Source organism: Camellia sinensis, chromosome 3 (assembly GCF_055761805.1).
Source record: "Camellia sinensis isolate YWXY chromosome 3, ASM5576180v1, whole genome shotgun sequence".
NCBI classification, from domain to species: Eukaryota; Viridiplantae; Streptophyta; class Magnoliopsida; order Ericales; family Theaceae; genus Camellia; species Camellia sinensis.
The window spans coordinates 109,846,596-109,866,298 of record NC_138963.1 but is presented as its reverse complement, the minus strand read 5'-3'; the positions used below and the strand labels follow the sequence as shown (position 1 = coordinate 109,866,298).

The following is a 19,703-nucleotide window of genomic DNA, read 5'->3' as shown; positions in this document are numbered from 1 at the left end:
CGTGGGCGGCGCGGGGCGAGCCCGGTCCGGCCCGTTGACAATGTGAATATTCACATTGACATATTAACATTCACATTGATAGGAGTGTAAAATTGGCCCGTGGCCCGAAACCCGCCCGCTGCCTAGGGCGGGCCCAGCCCGGCTCGTTGACAATGTGAATATTCACATTGACATATTAACATTAACATTGATAAGAGTGTAAAATTGGCCCGTGACCCGTGAGCAGCCCGAAGCCCGACCTCGGGTCGGGAGCGGGCCCGGCCCGTTGACAACGTGAATATTTACATTGACATATTAACATTCACATTGATAAGAGTGTAACATTAGCCCGTGCCCCGTGGCTGCTCGAAATACGCCCACGGCCCGTGGAGCGGCCCGAGGCGGGCCTGGCCCAGCCTGTTGACAATGTGAATATGCACATTGACATGTTAACATTCACATTGATAAGAATGTAAAATTGACTCTCGTCCCACGGGCGGCCTGAAGCCCGTGGGCGGCCCGGGTATGGGTCCGGGCCTACCCCGGGCCGCGGGCGAGCTTCGGGCAGCGGACAAATTTTACACTCCTATCAATGTTAATGTTAATACGTCAATGTGAATATTCACATTGTCACGGGTCGGGCCAAGCCCGCCTCGGGCTGCGATCAGGCTTCGAGCCGCCCACGGGTTGCGGACCAATTTTACACTCCTATTAATGTGAATGTTAACATGTCAATGTGAATATTCACATTGCCAACGAGCCGGGCCCGCCCCGGCCTGAGGTCAGGCTTCGGGCTGCACACGGGTCACGGGCCAATTGTACACACTTATCAATGTGAATGTTAACATGTCAATGTAAATATTCACATTGTCAACAGGCCGGGCCGGGCCCGCCCCGGGCCACCCACGGGCCGTGGGCGGGTTTCGGGCAGCCACGGGGCGCGGGCTAATTTTACACTCCTATCAATGTGCATGTTAACATGTCAATATAAATATTCACATTGTCACGAGTCGGGCCAAGCCCGCCTCGGGCTGAGGTCGAGCTTCGGGCCGCCCACGGGCTGCGGGCCAATTTTACACTCTTATCAATGTGAATGTTAACATGTCAATGTGAATATTCACATTGTCAACAGGCTGGGCCGGGCCGGGCCCGCTTCGGGCAGCAGGCGGGCTTTTGGCCGTCCATGGGCCGCAGGCCAATTTTATACTCTTATCAATGTGAATGTTAACATGTCAATGTGCACATTCACATTGTCAACGGGCCGGACCGGGCTCGTCCCGGGCCGCCCATGGGCCGCGGGCGGGTTTCGCGCCACCATGGGACGGGGGCCAATTTTACACTCCTATTAATGTGAATGTTAACATGCCAATGTGAATATTCACATTGTCAACGGGCCGGGCCGGGTCGGCCCGCCCTGGACCGCTGTCTAGTTTTATACTCTTATCAATGTGAATGTTAACATGTCAATGTGAACATTCACATTGTCAACAGGCAGGGCCGGGCCCGCCCACGGCCCGTGGACGGATTTCGGGCTGCCATGAGGTGCGGGCTAATTTTACACTCCTATCAATGTGAATGTTAACATGTCAATGTGAATATTCACATTGTCAACGGGCCGGGCCGGGCCCGCCTCGGGCTGTGGGCGGGCTTTTGGCCACCCATGGGCCGCGGCCCAATTTTATACTCTTATCAATGTGAATGTTAACATGTCAATGTGAATATTCACATTGTCAATGGGCCGGACCGGGCCCGCCCCGGGCCGCCCATGGGCCGCGGGCGAGTTTCGCGCCGTCACGGGACGGGGGCCAATTTTACACTCCTATTAATGTGAATGTTTATATGTCAATGTGAATATTCACATTGTCAACGGGCCGAGCCGGGTCGGGCCCGCCCTGGGCTGCTGTCCAGTTTTATACTCTTATCAATGTGAATGTTAACATGTCAATGTGAACATTCACATTGTCAACAGGCCGGGCCGGGCCCGCCCACGGGCCGTGGGCGGGTTTTGGGCAGCCACGAGGCGCGGGCTAATTTTATACTCCTATCAATGTGAATGTTAACATGTCAATGTGAATATTCACATTGTCAACGAGCCGGGCCGGGCCCGCCCCAGGCCGCGGGCGGGCTTTTGGCCGCCCATGGGCCGCGGCCTAATTTTATGCTCTTATCAATGTGAATGTTAACATGTCAATGTGAATATTCACATTGTCGACAGGCCGGACCAGGACCGCCCCGGGCCGACCATGGGTCGCGGGTAGGTTTCGCGCCGCCATGGGACGGGGGTCAATTTTACACTTATATTAATGTGAATGTTAATATGTCAATGTGAATATTCACATTGTCAATGGGCCGGGCCCGCCCCGGCTCGCGGCCGGGTTTCGGGCCGCCCACGGGCCAATTTTACATTCCTACCAATGTGAATTTTAAAATATAAATGTTCACATCATTAAATTGCTGATCGTTCAAAAAATATTTATAAGGGCATCAAAATTAAATATAAGGGCATAAATGTCCAAGAAAATAGTGTAAATCAAGAAAATGGACTTTATGGAATAAAACTATACATACATGGGACTAAATGGGTTAAAAAATTCCTTCATGGACTTCTTGGGTTAAAACACTTCTAAATTGGACTTATCAATAAAAATCCCTTTTTAATTTTTTAGTTAAAATATGAAGTAAAAAAAATTTATATGCTTAGAATGATTTTTTAATTTTTTATCAAAAGATGTGCAAAAAATGAAAAAATAAATAAATCTTTAACTTTTTTATATAAATTATAGATTTTTTATTTTTTAAAATATTTTTTTGACTTTTAGACTAAAACTATTACTTCCTAAACGAGACCAAAATTAACAAACCCTTGACACATATAAATGGGTGTTACTTTTTACTCTTTTTATCATAAAACACATTTTCACGAATAATTTTAACAACACCATTAGAAATGTTCTAACTATGCAAATTGTTATTTTATTTTTTTATTTTAAGAGAATTACTTTATTTCCAACATCTTAATATCACATGTTTAATTAAACCAGGCATGACATTTTTTTTTTTTTTCTGCATTTTATTTTAGAGACGATTTCAAATTATTTATATAAGCTAGCTAGGTAACAATATTACGGGATCAAATCAAATATGTCATGTTCGTTTCGTACCATAGATGATAGAGTTGAAATAACAATTTTGTGAGCCCTACATAACTCTTGTTTGGTTAATAAAAATAGAATGAGACTAGCACAGAGATGATAAAATTGAAATAACAATTTTGTAAGCCCTACATAACTCTTGTTTGGTTAATAAAAATAGAATGGGACTAGCAGTCCCATGGGACTGAATCTCCCCACATGGTGGGATTAACTTTGCCATAGGAGGGGTGAGATCGCTGATCAAATCCCATGAGATCGGGGTATAAAAGGACAATTTTGCTCCCACATTACAAAAACAACAAAGTTAATTTTCATATAATGAGAACTTTTATATAATTTAATAGATTTGATTCTAATTAACTAATACTACTATACTAGTATACAAACAAACACATTTTATCTTACATCTCCGATCTAATACTATCACACTAATAATTTATTCACTCAATCTCACGGTGCTCATAATTCCACTCAATCTAATCCACCAAGCATGGGCAGAATTTGTTGCTTCGCTGCACTCCCCTCAGTTCGTTGGCTACCACCGGCACCAAGATCTTTCTAGTTCAATTGTGATGTGCAACTTCGAAATGCTCAAACATGGTTGCCGTGGTTGCAGTTCTACTGGATGAGAATGGAAGATTGATTGATGGGTCCACAAAGAAGATTTCAATTTCATCTGTGGTCCAGGGGGAAACTTTATGCTATTAGAATGGCTTTCTTGTTAGCAGATACTTTCAATCTTTCAAGAGTGGAGGTTGAAGGTGATAACTATCCCTCTGTGTGTGCCAGATGATGCCCCTCCACGGGAATCAGCTGTGATTGTTCAGGATATTAGAAACATGGCAAGTGTGAGAGGTCACAAGTTCATCTGGACTCCAAGGGTTGCTAATCAGGCTGCCCACTGGACAGCAATGAACTACCTTAGAGGATCTTTAGGATTAGATTGGGTGTCTATGCCATCTACTACCCATTTGAGGTTTCTTTCATTTGTTGATGCTCCTTCTGAGCTCTTGTAAGCTCTGTTGTTATGTTTTCAGTTCAAAAATAAAAAAAAATAAAAAAAATAAAAAAAAATAATTGAATATAAATTTAATTTCAAGTATGATGGGTATATAACCCATCTGTTTGAAAATTTATTTCTATTTTATTTTTAATAGGTTGATGACTCTTTATTATTGTGGGTTTGATTTTAATGGATGCATGACCAAACATTTTATTTGAATGAACATTTAGGTTCAATAAAAAATATGACTGCAACAATGGAATTAGTTGCCTATTTATCTATGCCAATAGGTTGGAATGGAATTAGAAATCAATTGAATTTGAAAGTTGAAAATTATTTGATTATGTGATTGTAGCAATGTAATGGGTTACTTACGCAATAAGTCTGAATGGAATCAAAAACAAGTTTAGACAAAAATCAAGTCAATAATAGTTTTTGTTTTGGCTTTAAACTGAAATCAAGTTAATTGTAGTTCTTAGATCAAAATTATATTTTATGACTGAATTTAATGTAATAAGTTACCTACATACATGAGACAGGAATCACCTTTCTATATCACGAAAGAGAATCCCTTCCTATATCACAATCAGAGTTAGAGTAACTCATTGCGATCATACAATATGGGACATGAATTACCTTTGAAGTATAGATATGCCTACTTAGTATTAGATGCCTTGTCAAATTGTTAACTCTTAATAATCAGAACAAGTACAATAAAAAAGGAAGAGGTGGGAACCAAGTATGCAACATTACTCTTCACTAGATGCTTCACTTGTTCTCTTATGTCTCTTACATTTTTGTTATAAGCTACTCATTTCTATTACACAATATGGGATAGGAATCCTTGTTGAGACACGAGATATGTCTTTAGTATTAGATATTTTGTAAATTATTAACTCTTTTTTATCAAAACAATGTACAAATCAAGTACAATGAAAAAGAAGAGTATGCAAGATTTCGCTGTACTACATGCTTCATTTGTCCTCTTCTCTCTTTTACAATCATCTTCTAAACTCAATTTTCTTTAAAATACTCAATAATTATAAAAATTAAAAATTTTAAAAAAAACCTCTTTAAATGGCTACATGCTTTTTTTTTTTTTGGTATCACGCACAACCACAAATTCGAATATATTGACATGTAAATAAATATGTCCAGTGATAATATTGCACAACACAAATTGAAAAAACTAAATATAGTGGAGTTCAAGTTTGAAATTTAGTGTGAAGCTTTTGAGCTTTGTGTGCCCTTTTTATGCAACTTTACCTTAGGGGTAATTTATTATTAGTATTTTTTTTAAAACTGATATTTTTAGATTCTTCTTATTCCTTTCTCTTCAATAAATTTTTTGTTCTTAAATTACGGTTCACAGCCTCAAAACAGTCCTGATTTCTACCATAAAACTCTACCTGATCAAGCCAAATTAACCCTAGCCCCTTTTCTTACCTTATGGCCTTAAATTTCACACCTACAAAACCTTCTGTTTATGAACTTCTATTTCACTGTATCTAACAAATCCTGCGACCTATCCTTCAAAAATCAAGACAAATCTCTGATCTCTAAACCATGGAAACTTTGTTCTTAGAGATCAACACTCCTTAATCAACTAGAAGGGAACATCCAAGAAAGCATGCTATTTATCAAGCAGCTACAATGTCAGTAAATGTTAGTTAAGTAGTTGAAAACATTGTTCTATTGTATCCCATTGCATTTCAAAAGTTATTTGCCCAAAACAAAGGAAGAGAAATTGGAGAGATTCCAATTCAAAGGTGAACAATACACTCTGGCAATAATAGACAGCCGAAAACCCGGCAACCAAAAACCTCAACATAGGCCTAAAAACAGGACAAAAACAGCCAGCCCAACCCAGCTATCTGAGTTGCATGAGCCAGCAGCCAAGCCAACCCAAACCCAAAGTTGAACAATATACAGTGGGAGCTGAAACACTTCCATCTGTCATCCAGGAAGGTATTTCAATTTTCTAGATGCTTACTTCTAGTAGAGTCATACCATTTTTTGTAATAAAACAAACTAAAAAAATAAATAAATAAATTACATGTTCTTTCAATCATTGGTTCATTGATGAAACCCATCTACTCATTTCACATAAATTAAAACCCATTTACTCATTTACATATCTCACATAAATCAAAACCCTAAAGCCAAAATAAATAAATAAATAAATAAATAAATAAATCCTAGAGCCAGAATGAAATGGGGAAATAGTAAAAAGGAGACAGAGAAACAAAGAGAGAGAGGAAGAGGGACATTGAGAGCGAAAAACCTCAATGTTGAGGCTAGGTGAGCGGTGGTGGCGATGTAACGATGTGCGACCGTAAACCCAATTCTTTCACTGTAGTTTCAAGTGCATAATTTGGGCCTTTGGGGCCAGGAGTTTAACATTTGCTGGTTTTTGGGTGTAGTAGAGAGACTAGAAAAATAAAAAAATAAAACATAATTAAACTTCGTTTGGGAAATAGCTATTTTAATTAGTTTTTTACTTTTTTTTATGAAAATATGTGCAGAAAAGTAGAGAGAGTGATATAACTTATAGTGATTTTTTGGCTAAAATCTTAAGTCCCCAAACGAGGCTTAGACAATATTTTAGTTGGGGAAAAAATTGGGCGATAATCTGAAAAATTTGACACCATTGCCGACCAACTGTTTTTATCACCAAAAAAACATATTTAGTGACCAAATTTTTGGTCTCCAAAGATTAAAAGTGAAATTTTCTGGTGACTAATTTTTTTTAGTTGGCAAAAATTAATATACCATAACTAAAACAGTAGCCTAAATCCGAAACTAATGTCGACCAATAGTTTTTTTTTGTCACCTATTGTGGCACTTTGGTGACTAACTTTTTTTTTTAGTGGGTAAAATATATTATAACACTACTAAAAAATATTTAGTACCCTAAACCCTAAACTAATGCCAACCAGTCATTTTTTCAGTTGCCTATTGTGGAACTTTTGGCAACTAAATTATTTTAGTTAATAAATTTATTTGCCAAAAGTATAATTTGTTGTAGTAATATTCAAGTCGGTAATTAGCTCTTAACACCCTTTGTGGCCTAGTGATTGTGTAACATCCTTTTTGTGGTGTGAGATTTCGGGTTCAACTTTTACGAAGAGGATAATGATATATTTTGCAGTGGCAGTCTATTTCTCTGCCATTATGGGGATTGTATGTATTGGGCTTTGGGCTTGGTGGACTTGTAGATTGATTGTCTTAGGCTTTATTTAACTTTCTAGTTATTGTGAACTAGTTTGTTTGATAATATAAATATTTTTCATAATTATAATTACTTTCTTATCTATTGACAAAAATAAATAAATAAATAAATAAAAAATCTTAGTTAGAATTAAGTCGATCATAGTTAAGGATTTAATTTTATTTTCACCAATTTATTTTTAATCAATTTAATTTTGGAGTGGCATTAAAGAGACTAGATTTCAAATGTCAAGATAAATTTGCTAATCATTTCCGGAAGTGGGGACGCTTGCGTAGCAGCAGCGTCTGTTGTGCGGTGATTTGGGCCCATTTCGGGGTCCATTTTGATAATTCGAACCGTTCACATTTTAGAATACGTCAAGTAGAACATGTCTGCAAAAAATCAAGTTAATCGGATATCGTTTACCTATTCATCCACTTACATTTGTATTCATTTTAATTAAGTTAAAATTCATTTGTATTTATTTTTGTAGATTCAAATGTGAGTGGATGAATGGATAACGATATCCGATTAACTTGATTTTTTAAAGGCATATTCTATTTAACGTATTCTAAAATGTGAACGGTTCGAATTATCAAAATGGACCCCGAAATGGGCCCAAATCACCGCACAGCAGACGCTGCTGCGTGGGCTACGCAGCAGTGTCCCCACTTCCATCATTTCCGATGTAACCCAAAAAAAAAAAAAGGAAGATAAATTTGCTAATAAACTTCTTTTAAGCCTGAAATTTTAGGGCCTAAAAAGAGGCTTTGAGACAACATTGTGACTGTAGTTTCAAGTCTATAATTAGGGGATTTTATCTACATTAAAAAAATTATTAAGTACTCCCAATTTTTAAGTACACTTTGTTTAATTATTTAAAATTTTATTTTACTCTCATTACACCCTATTATTTTTCTCAAATTATCCTCAATGTAAACCCAAATAATAAATAATAAATAAACTAAAAAAACTAAATTATTTCAAAAACTTTTCAATACATAAAATAATTCTCAAATAGAGAGAAAAAAAAATTATATGCACATAAGTATTATAAATACAAAAAAACCAAACTTTTATATAAGCATTATAAAACTTTTCAATACATAAAAAAAAACTTTTACATTATAAATTATCCACAAGAATGCTCATAGAAAAGTCAAAACCAAACTTATAAGCAAATAAGCATCAGTCATTGACAAGAAAGAGTAATTTTCAAATAATGTACTATTTAAATGACAAAATAAGAGCAACTCCAATAATATGTTATTGTTAATCTAACTATTGGACCCATTAATTTTTCTCAAAAAAATGATATATAAAATAATTGATGGTACTAAACAAAAATTGTGAAATCCCTTTATATGAATACTTACCTCCTTTTTGATGGGTTGTTTCAAAAAACTATTCAGTGTGTTTGGTTTGAGTTTTCTGAATTAAGTTTTTTGAAAACTGAAATTTTTGATTTTCGTGTTTTTTTTTTTTGTTTTTAGTGAATATTTTTAAAATTTTAAACATTTTTTTTTTACTTTTTTGCATGCACCTTACTTAGATGTATTTAAAAATTAAAAATTTTGTGAAAAAGTATTTTAAAAAATTAATAAATACATAAAAATAAAAAAAAAATGTACTCAATTTTTGTATTTTTTTTTGTTTTTTTTTTTTTTTTGTATTTTTGGTATATAGTGAATTTTTAAAAGATTTTTTTTTTTCAATTTTTTTACTTTTTAGATGTATTTATGTTAGGTGTGTCTAACAAGTAAAAAAAATTGCTTAAAATATTTTAAAAATTCAGTAAAAACAAAAAAATACGGAAAATAAGAAAGTAGAATTTTCTAAAAAATATTTTTGGAAACGAAAAATTAATCTCTTTATTCAATTTTATCATATTCATAATTCATTTAACCTAATCCATCAAACAAATAGAGATTATTTCATTTTTACCCCTATACTTTTACACGATTTTCAATGACCCCAGACTACTCTTATTTTCACGCGTACCCCCATACTATTTAAATTACTATAAGTTTTTCCCCTGGCATCACATTTGAAACGAAAAACGTTAAAAAAATTATATTTTAGCCCTAAATTTCAAAATAAAGATGCAAACCCACCATTTCCTACCAGCAAACCACAACCACCACCAACCACCACTTCAAGCCCTTCTATCTCCTTCGTCATAACTCCATTTCGCCTCATTTTTACGTTGTTGGATTCAACTTACGGTCTATTTTTCGTATCACATCTCACACGTCTCGTTCTTCCTCTTTTTGCATGCTATCGGAGCTCCAAAAATTGATATAAAAAAAAAAGACTTTTCTTCTCATTTTTTACTTTTCTTCGAGCCATCTTTCGGACTTCAAATCTTTCTCGATACTTGATGGTTCTACTTCATTCTTTCACCATTCTCCTCACCTCACTTCCTACTTCGCCCTATATTACCTCGCTTTCTCACTTCTTCGTGTAATGAGCGGTTTTGGTATATCGAAAGTTGACCGAAAACTAATTTCAAAATTTTCAAAACATTCATCTTTTGTTTCTTTATTCTTCATCTTCCTCATTCTCCTTCTTCTTCTTCTTCTTCTTCTTCTTCTTCTTCACTTATAACATGATGTGAAACATTGTTCTAGGTGGTAACATAGCTAGTGATGGTGGTGGTGGTGGTGGTGGTCTGGCGATGGCGACGGCGCTCGCGATGATGGTGGTCGTGGAGTTTGAAGGTAGTAGTAATGGAATTTGCTTGTAAAAAAGGTGTGTTTGGTGTTGAAGGGTAGTGCTGATGGTGATGGTGATGGTGATGCTCATGGTGGTAATGAAGTTGGTGGTTCGGGTGGTGATGAGAAGATAATACAAAACTAAAATAGGCATTGGCATTCCATTCCAATTTTCAACATACCAAACATGCTCCAAATCTTATACAACCAGTGATTAAGTCCGAATGTGTTGCACCTCATGAAACAAGACCAAGAGACCTCAAGAAATTATCTATTATTAGAAAATCACATTCAACGCTATTAATCACTGAGCTACCCACGTGGGTTAAATATATGGAACATATCATATTTTTTCTAATTTCAACTGAAAATTTATCACTATCTCTATTGTCAATAAATATATGAACAAGCCAATCACCATTTAAAATTAGAAAAAAAAAATTACAGTAAAAAAAAAAAAAGCATATATAACTATATATAGATGAGAGAGAAAATAGTTTTCTCAAAGCTTGAATACAAATACATGACTTTCACTTACAACATCACTTTTAAAACAATAATACCAATTTCATACAATACAATCACAACAAAAACTAGGTCCTCATTTGCGACAAATCTTTGTGATGACAAGCCTTCGGTGGGTTGTACATTGAAAGTCACGTTTGGTGTGTTTTGTTCGGGGTGGTGATGTTGGTGAAGTTGGTGGTTTGGATGCTGATGTTAGAGAAGTTGATGAAGTTGGTGGTTCGGGTGGTCGGTTACCCCCTAGAACCATGCTCTACATCATGTTATAAGTGCAGAAGAAAAAGATGAATGAGGAAGATAGAGGAAAAAGAAACAAAAGATGAATGTTTTAGAATTTTTGAAATTAGTTTTCAAACAACTTTCGGCATACCAAAGCTGCCAATTACACGAAAAAGTAAGAAAGCGAGGTAGTGTAAGGTGAAGTAGGAAGTGAGGTGAAGAGAATGGAAAAAGAATGAAGTAGAATCATCAAGAATCGAGAAAGATATGAAGTCCGAAAGATGGCTCGAAGAAAAGTCAAAAACGAGAAGACAAGTCTTATTTTTTATCAACTTTCGGAGCTCCGATAGCATGCAAAAAGAGAAAGAACGAGACATGTGAGATGTGATATGAAAATTAGAATGTGAGTTGAATCCAACGACGTAAAAATGAAATGAAATGGAGTTATGACAAAGGAGATAGGACTTGAAATGGTGGTTGGTGGTGGTGGTTTGCTGGTAGGAAAATGTGAGTTTGTATCTTTATTTTGAAATTTTGGGCTAAAATGTAGTTTTTTTTAACGTTTTTCTTTTTAAATCTGACCGTTGGGGGAAAATTGATAGTAATTTAAATAGTATGGAGGTACGCGTGAAAATAAGAGTAGTCTGAAGGGATCATTGAAAATCATGACAAAGTATAGGGATAAAAATGAAATAATCTCAAACAAATATATAAAGCAATGGGTCTATGTCTAGTACCTTATTATCTAGGAAATTTATTGCCGCATTGCAAACGTTGTTCGAGGTCTTTCAGATGGTTCTGTTTCATCAAGAAAAATGTTTGGGAGCTTTAAAGGAATTTTAGGGAGTCGGCTTCACCCATTGATATAATATTTTAATTTTGATTTTTTTTTTTGAATTTTCATATAATTAGAGTTCAATTAAAGCTCTAAAATTAACGAGATGTATCATTGCTAGTTTCATCAAACTTTTTAATGGTTCGAATTTCACAAGGATAGTACGCCATAAAAAGATGGGTAGGTTACAAATATGCCCCATGAGATTTAATTAAAATACAAATCACTCTTATGGTTTTGAAAATTATATTTCACCTTTTGAGGTTTCTAATTTTATAACAAATTATCAATTTTATTAATAAATCATGAAATCAATCAATAATTTTTAATGATGTTAGAAATATATTTCAATTAATAATTTATTTAATTTTATTATTATATAGGAGAGCAATTATGAATTTTATTTTTTTAGTTAATTTTGTTAAATAAAATTTTTTTTAACAATAGAGTATTTGTAATTTTTCAAATTACAGGAAGCAGTCTATATTTTAAATGTAATTTTTCAAATTATGGAGAACAATCTGTATTTTAAATAAATTTCAAAGGTTGTATTTATAATTTATCCTAAAAAGAATTACCCAAACTATTTTAAAGTATATTTTATAATATATATTGTTAGACCTATTTATTTTGATGATTTGTTTAATTATGTTTTAATTTATTTGGAAGAGAAAAATAGAATCACATTTTATTTTGATGATTTATTTAATTATGTTTTAATTTATTTGGAAGAGAAAAATAGAATCAAAATTTATTTTAATAATTTAGGTGAAAGAAAAAATAGAATTAACATTTATTTTAATGATTTATTTAATTATATTTTAATTTATTTGAAAAAAAAAATAGAATCAAAATCTATTTCTCCTCCATTATGGGGATTGTATGTATTGGGCTTTGGGCTTGGTAGACTTATAGATTGATTGTGTTCGGCTTTATTTAACTCTCTAGTTATTGTGAACTAGTTTGTTTGATAATATAAATATTTTTTATAATTATAATTACTTTCTAATCTATTGTCAAAAATAAATAAATAAAAAAATAAAAAAATCTTAGTTAGAATTAAGTCGATCATAGTTAAGGATTTAATTTTATTTTCATCAATTTATTTTTAATCAATTTAATTTTGGAGTGGCGTTAAAAGAGAATAGATTTCAAATGTCAAGGTAAATCTGTTAATCATTTCCGATGTAGCCCAAAAAAAAAAAGAAAAAAGGAAGATAAATTTGCTAATAAACTTCTTTTAAGGCCGAAATTTTAGGGCCTAAAAAGAGGCTTTGAGACAACATTGTGACTGTAGTTTCAAGTCTATAATTAGGGGATTTTATCTACATTAAAAAAAATTTTAAGTACTCCTAATTTTTATGTACACTTTAATTAATTATTTAAAATTTTATTTTACTCTCATTACACCCCATTATCTTTCTCAAATTATCCTCAATGTAAACCCAAATAATAAATAATAAATAAACTAAATTATTTCAAAAACTTTTCAATACATAAAATAATTCTCAAATACAGAGAAAAATTTTTTTATGCACATAAGTATTATAAATACAAAAAAAAAAATCAAACTTTTACATAAGCATTATAAAACTTTTCAATACATAAAAAAAAAACTTTTACATTATAAATTATCCACAAGAATGCTCATAGAAAAGTCAAAATCAAACTTATAAGCACATAAGCATCAGTCATTGACAAGAAAAAGCAATTATCAAATAATGTACTATTTAAATGACAAAATAAAAGCAACTCCAATAATATGTTATTGTTAATCTAACTATTGGACCCATTAATTTTTGTCAAAAAAATGATATATAAAATAATTGATGGTACTCTACAAAAATTGTGAAATCCCTTTATATGAATACTCACCTCCTTTTTGATGAGTTGTTTCAAAAAACTATTCAGTGTGTTTGGTTTGACTTTTCTGAATTAAGTTTTTTAAAAACTGAATTTTTTGGTTTTCGTGTTTTTTTTTTTTGTTTTTAGTGAATATTTTTAAAATTTTAAACATTTTTTTTTTACTTTTTTGCATGCACCTTACTTAGATGTATTTAAAAATTAAAAAATTTGTGAAAAAATATTTTAAAAAATTAATAAATACATAAAAATACAAAAAAAAAATGTACTGAATTGTTTTTTTTTTTTTTTTTGTATTTTTAGTATTTAGTGAATTTTTAAAAGATTTTTTTTTTCAATTTTTTTACTTTTTAGGTTTATTTATGTTAGGGGTGTCTAAAAAGTAAAAAAAAAAATTTGCTTAAAATATTTTAAAAATTCAATAAAAACAAAAAATAACACGGAAAATAAGAAAGTAGAATTTTCTAAAAAATATTTTTGGAAACGAAAAATTAATCTCTTTATTCAATTTTATCATATTCATAATTCATTTAACCTAATCCATCAAACAAATAGAGATTATTTCATTTTTACCCCTATACTTTTACACGATTTTCAATGACCCCCAGACTACTCTTATTTTCACGCGTACCCCCATACTATTTAAATTACTATCAGTTTTGCCCCTGCCATCACATTTGAAACGAAAAATGTTAAATAAATTATATTTTAGCCCCAAATTTCAAAATAAAGATGCAAACCCACCATTTCCTACCAGCAAACCACAACCACCACCAACCACCACTTCAAGCCATTCTATCTCTTTCGTCATAACTCCGTTTCGCCTCATTTTTACGTTGTTGGATTCAACTCATGGTCTATTTTTCGTATCACATCTCACACGTCTCGTTCTTCCTTTTTTTGCATGCTATCGGAGCTCCGAAAGTTGATAAAAAAAAAAAAGACTTTTCTCATTACAAGAAAAAATACTTTTGGCGACCACCTATTTTTTTTGGTCGCAAATAGTCTACTTTCTACGACTAAAATCTAACTTTTGGCGACCACAATTTTTTGGTCACGGAAAATCACCTTTTGGCGACCAAAAAAAAAAGTTAGTCGCGAAAAGTATACCTATTGGCGACCAAAGGCTTTTTTGGTCGCGGAAGATCACCTTTTGGCGACTAAAAAAATGTTGGTTGCAGAAAGTATACCCTTTGGCGACCAAAGGCTTTTTTGGTCGTGGAGAGTATACCTTTTAGTGTCCAAAAAAATGTTGATCGCGGAAAGTATACCCTTTGGCGACCAAAAAAAAAGTTGGTCGCAGAAAGTATACCCATTGGCAACCAAAGGCTTATTTGGTCGCGGAAGATTACCCTTTGGCGACCAAAGAAAAAATTTGGTTACGAAAAGTATACTATTGGCGACCAAAGGCTTTTTTGGTCACGGAAGATTACCCTTTGGTGACCAAAAAAAAAGTTGGTCGCGGAAAGTTATGGCGGGATAAATTTTAAAAAAAAAACAGATACTACTGTAATTACATGCTATTTTTCTGTTTAGGCATTAAAAGTTTTATAAAATAATATATAACCCAATTTTTATGGGTTATATATTTTCTCTGCCAAATAAGAACAAGAAGCATGTTATTGGCAGAGTGGATTGGGTGCATGGTGACTCATTGGTTAGGAGTTCAAGTTCTAGGCAGCGCAAAAGAATTAATTTTTTTGGGTCAAGGCGCTGACTTTTGGCGACCAACTTATCTTTCGTTGCTAAAAGTTCCCTATTGGCTAATATGAATTGGACTTTCCGCGACCAAAAAAGTTGGTCGCCAATGGTCACTTTTTTTGGTCGCTAAAAGTTCCCTTTTGGCTAATATGAATTGGACTTTCCACGGCCAAAAAAGTTGGGCACGACTGGTCACTTTTAGCGACCAAAGGCTTTTTTGGTCGCAGAAAACTATCTGTCACAAGGCTTTAGCGACCAACTCGCGACCAACATATTTTGGTCGTGAAAAGGTTTTAGCGACCTGTCACGTCCCAAACCCGCCCCTATGGGTTTAGCACCGTAACCGGCCAGTAATCCGAGATTATCGAAGGCCTGCTTAACAGTAATACAGTGATACAGAGTACAGGGGCTGGCGGAAGCCAAAACAGTAATTAAAAGATGTTCAATGAGCTGTGACAGTCTGTATGCAAAAAGACTTTTCACATATATACACATTCATAACAGAACAGTCTATATATACATGTACAATATATACAATCATTCAGGACAGGGACTTAATCTCTATCTAAAACAGTACAGTACAAAAACATTCAGTCTATACAGAACATAATCAAGAAGGGAGAAAACTAAAACACCCCAAAAGCCCTAGCTTGACAGGCTCGGAACCTCGCAGTGAGGCACAGTGGTTGGCTTTGATAAAAGGGAGTCTAACCCACGCTCCTAGCTCCGGTCTGGTGCCTGTACACCTACATATATATATATGAGCAGTGAGCTAAAGCCCAGTTAATAATATAATGCGTAAAGAGGTTAAGAATGAATGTCATTTCAGTATTGAAAACAGTCAATTGATTCGGTGTATCAGTCATTCAGTCATAACAGTCATATGTGGTACATTCATTAGCAGAACAGTACAGTAAACAATAGGTCTTGAAAGACTGAACAGTCAAGGATGGCCATCAGAACAGTAAGCAGAAGTTCCAAGATAGGAACTGACAGAGATCTCTATAACAGTAGCAGTAACAGTAACAGTAGTTGCTAAGGATGCCACAATACAGTTCAGAATAGAGGACAAACATTCATTCAGTTAACAGTAAACAGTTCAGAAAACAGTTCCGTTGATCATTCAGAAAATATTCATTTTCGAACATATCTTCACAACATTGTTACTCACAGAGTTCTGGGCTACCGATAAGCTAGAGCGCGTCTCCGGATGCCAACCCTACACAGTTACAGAGTGAACACACACTAAGCTGCACAATTGGGAAAAATAATAACTTAATCCCTATCTTGATTTGGTGTGGTTCTACATCAATATCCTTATTAAGATGCCTTAAACTAGGCCTAAGAATGCCTAGAATGGAATGAGGATGCAAAGATGTACTTTAAAAACATTTTCAAAATTTTCAGAAAACAGAGGTCCCGCTCGAGCGTGGTTTTACTCTCTCGAGCGTACAGGCAAACACAATACTCCACTTGAGCGCGAGTTACCCCGCTTGAGCAAACTGTAAAACATGCTAAAAGTACTAGATGTGTGAAAATCACGCTCGATTGGGCGCTCGATACCCGCTCAAGCGTGTAACACAAGTCCTCGCTCAAGCGTCCAATACCCCGCTCGAGCGGACTGTAAAACAGCGTAAAGTGCTGGATGCAAGAATTTCACGCTCGAGCGCCAATCACTCCGCTCGAGCGTGAGTCCAAAATCTGGAATTTCCAGATTTGAACCTCAAGTTCAAAAACAAGTTTTAAAACACCAAATTCGATCCTCTTGGGCCAATTTTCTGGAAAACTCTTGTAAACTCATAATATAACATGTTTCAAAGATTAATTTGAGAAATCAAAGCCCAAAGGTGGTTCAATTGAATCCAATTTCAAACCAATTTTCATGAACATAACTCAAACATGACATGCATGAGTTTAAACCAATTCAAAACTTCAATTACTTGCTCAAATGCGCCTCAACTTCCAAAAACAAGATGAAAACATTGACTATAACAATAATATGAACATGCATGTACCAAAATTCCATGTAATCAACCTCAAAATGCAACAATGTAGACATGCATGCATGCATGATATATGCTACAATTCAACATTTTAGGACCAATTCTAGGCTCAACTCTTCAATTTAGAATGAACCATGCAAGAACTAACTTAAATACATCAATGAGAGGTTGAATACCCTACCTTGGGTCTTCAATCACAAGACTAGAAGCTCAATTTGGCAAATTCTCTGACAATTCCTCCAATTTCCAAGCAAACCATCAAGTTGAACTCAATTCCCTCACTCTCTCTCACTCTTGGTCGGTTATGTACTCAAAATGGCTGGTGCAATGCTATGAGATAAAGGCTCAATATGTTTTATATGAAGTGGGCCACTAGGCATAGCAAAGTGGCAATTAGTTCATCTCATGTAGTTTAACTTATTTTAATCTAATTTAATCATACCAAATCACATTTCAAAAAAGTATGCCATAAAATCACAATAATTATGATTAACACGTATCACTAATCAATTTTAGATTCGGCCGCCGATAAGGCCTTCAATTTGCAGTTTAAACATAAAACGTGAACGGATAGTTTAACAGTCAAACAGATATAAATGCACTTAAACAGATACAAACAATCAATCAGTTCAGGATTTCAGTCAATTCAGTCAATTATCATAATCAGTCTCAGTTTAACAGTAATCAGTGGTTTATCAGTAATCAGTGGTGAGGGTTGTCACACGACCAAATATGGTACTTTTCGCGACCAAACATGTTCGTCGCGGAAAGTGTTTTTTCTTGTAGTGTCTTCTCATTTTTGACTTTTCTTCGAGCCATCTTTCGGACTTCGTATCTTTCTCGATTCTTGACGGTTCTACTTTATTCTTTCACCATTCTCCTCACCTTACTTCCTACTTCGCCCTACATTACCTCACTTTCTCACTTATTCGTATAATGGGCGGTTTTGGTATACCGAAAGTTGTCCGAAAACTAATTTTGAAAATTTCAAAACATTCATCTTTTGTTTCTTTCTACTTCATCTTTCTTATTCTTCTTCTTCTTCTTCTTCTTCTTCTTCTTCACTTATAACATGATGTGAAACATGGTTCTAGATGGTAAGATAGCTAGTGATGGTGGTGGTGGTCTGGCGATGGCGACGGTGCTCGCGATGATGGTCGTCGTGGAGTTTGAAGGTAGTAGTAATGGAATTTGCTTGTAAAAAATGTGGGTTTGGTGTTGAAGGGTGGTGGTGATGGTGATGCTCATGGTGGTAATGAAGTTGGTGGTTCGGGTAGTGATGAGAAGATAATACAAAACTAAAGTAGGCATTGGCATTCCATTCCAATTTTCAACATACCAAACGTGGTCCAAATCTTATACAACCAATGATTAAGTCCGAATGTGTTGCACCTCATGAAACTAGACCAAGAGACCTCAAGAAATTATCTATTATTAGAAAACCACATTCAACGCTATTAATCACTGAGCTACCCGCGTGGGTTAAATATATGGAACATATCATATTTTTTCTAATTTCAATTGAAAATTTATCACTGTCTCTATTGTCAATAAATATATGAACAAGACAATCACCATTTAAAATTAGAAAAAAAAAAATTACAGTAAAAAAAAAAAGCATATATAACTATATATAGATGAGAGAGAAAATAGTTTTCTCAAAGCTTGAATACAAATACATGACTTTCACTTACAACATCACTTTTAAAACAATAATACCAATTTCATACAATACAATCACAACAAAAAACTAGGTCCTCATTTGCGACAAATCTTTGTGATGACAAGCCTTCGGTGGGTTGTACATTGAAAGTCACGTTTGGTGTGTTTTGTTCGGGGTGGTGATGTTGGTGAAGTTGGTGGTTTGGGTGCTGATGTTAGAGAAGTTGATGAAGTTGGTGGTTCGGGTGGTCGGTTGCCCCCTAGAACCATGCTCTACATCATGTTATAAGTGAAGAAGAAAAAGAAGAATGAGGAAGATGGAGGAGAAAGAAACAAAAGATGAATGTTTCAGAATTTTCGAAATTAGTTTTCAGACAACTTTCGGCATACCAAAGCTGCCCATTACACGAAAAAGTGAGAAAGCGAGGTAGTGTAAGGCGAAGTTGGAAGTGAGGTGAAGAGAATGGCGAAAGAATGAAGTAGAATCGTCAAGAATCGAGAAAGATATGAAGTCCGAAAGATGACTCGAAGAAAAGTAAAAAACGAGAAAACAAGTCTTATTTTTTATCAACTTTCGGAGCTTCGATAGCATGCAAAAAGAGGAAGAACGAGACATGTGAGATGTGATACGTAAACTAGACCGTGAGTTGAATCCAACGACGTAAAAATGAAATGAAATGGAGTTATGACAAAGGAGAGAGAAGGGCTTGAAGTGGTGGTTGGTGGTGGTGGTTTGCTGGTAGGAAAATGTGAGTTTGTATCTTTATTTTGAAATTTGGGGCTAAAATGTAATTTTTTTTAACGTTTTTTGTTTCAAATCTGACAGCCGGGGGAAA

The 19,703-nt window shown here is 34.7% G+C and overlaps 1 protein-coding gene across 1 annotated transcript in view; it reads left to right on the top strand.

Annotated features, from left to right (window-relative positions):
- LOC114309877 (receptor kinase-like protein Xa21) overlaps positions 1–19,703 on the top strand; it is a 99,466-nt gene that overhangs the window by 43,495 nt on the left and 36,268 nt on the right. The gene's annotated exons all lie outside the window — the stretch shown is intronic.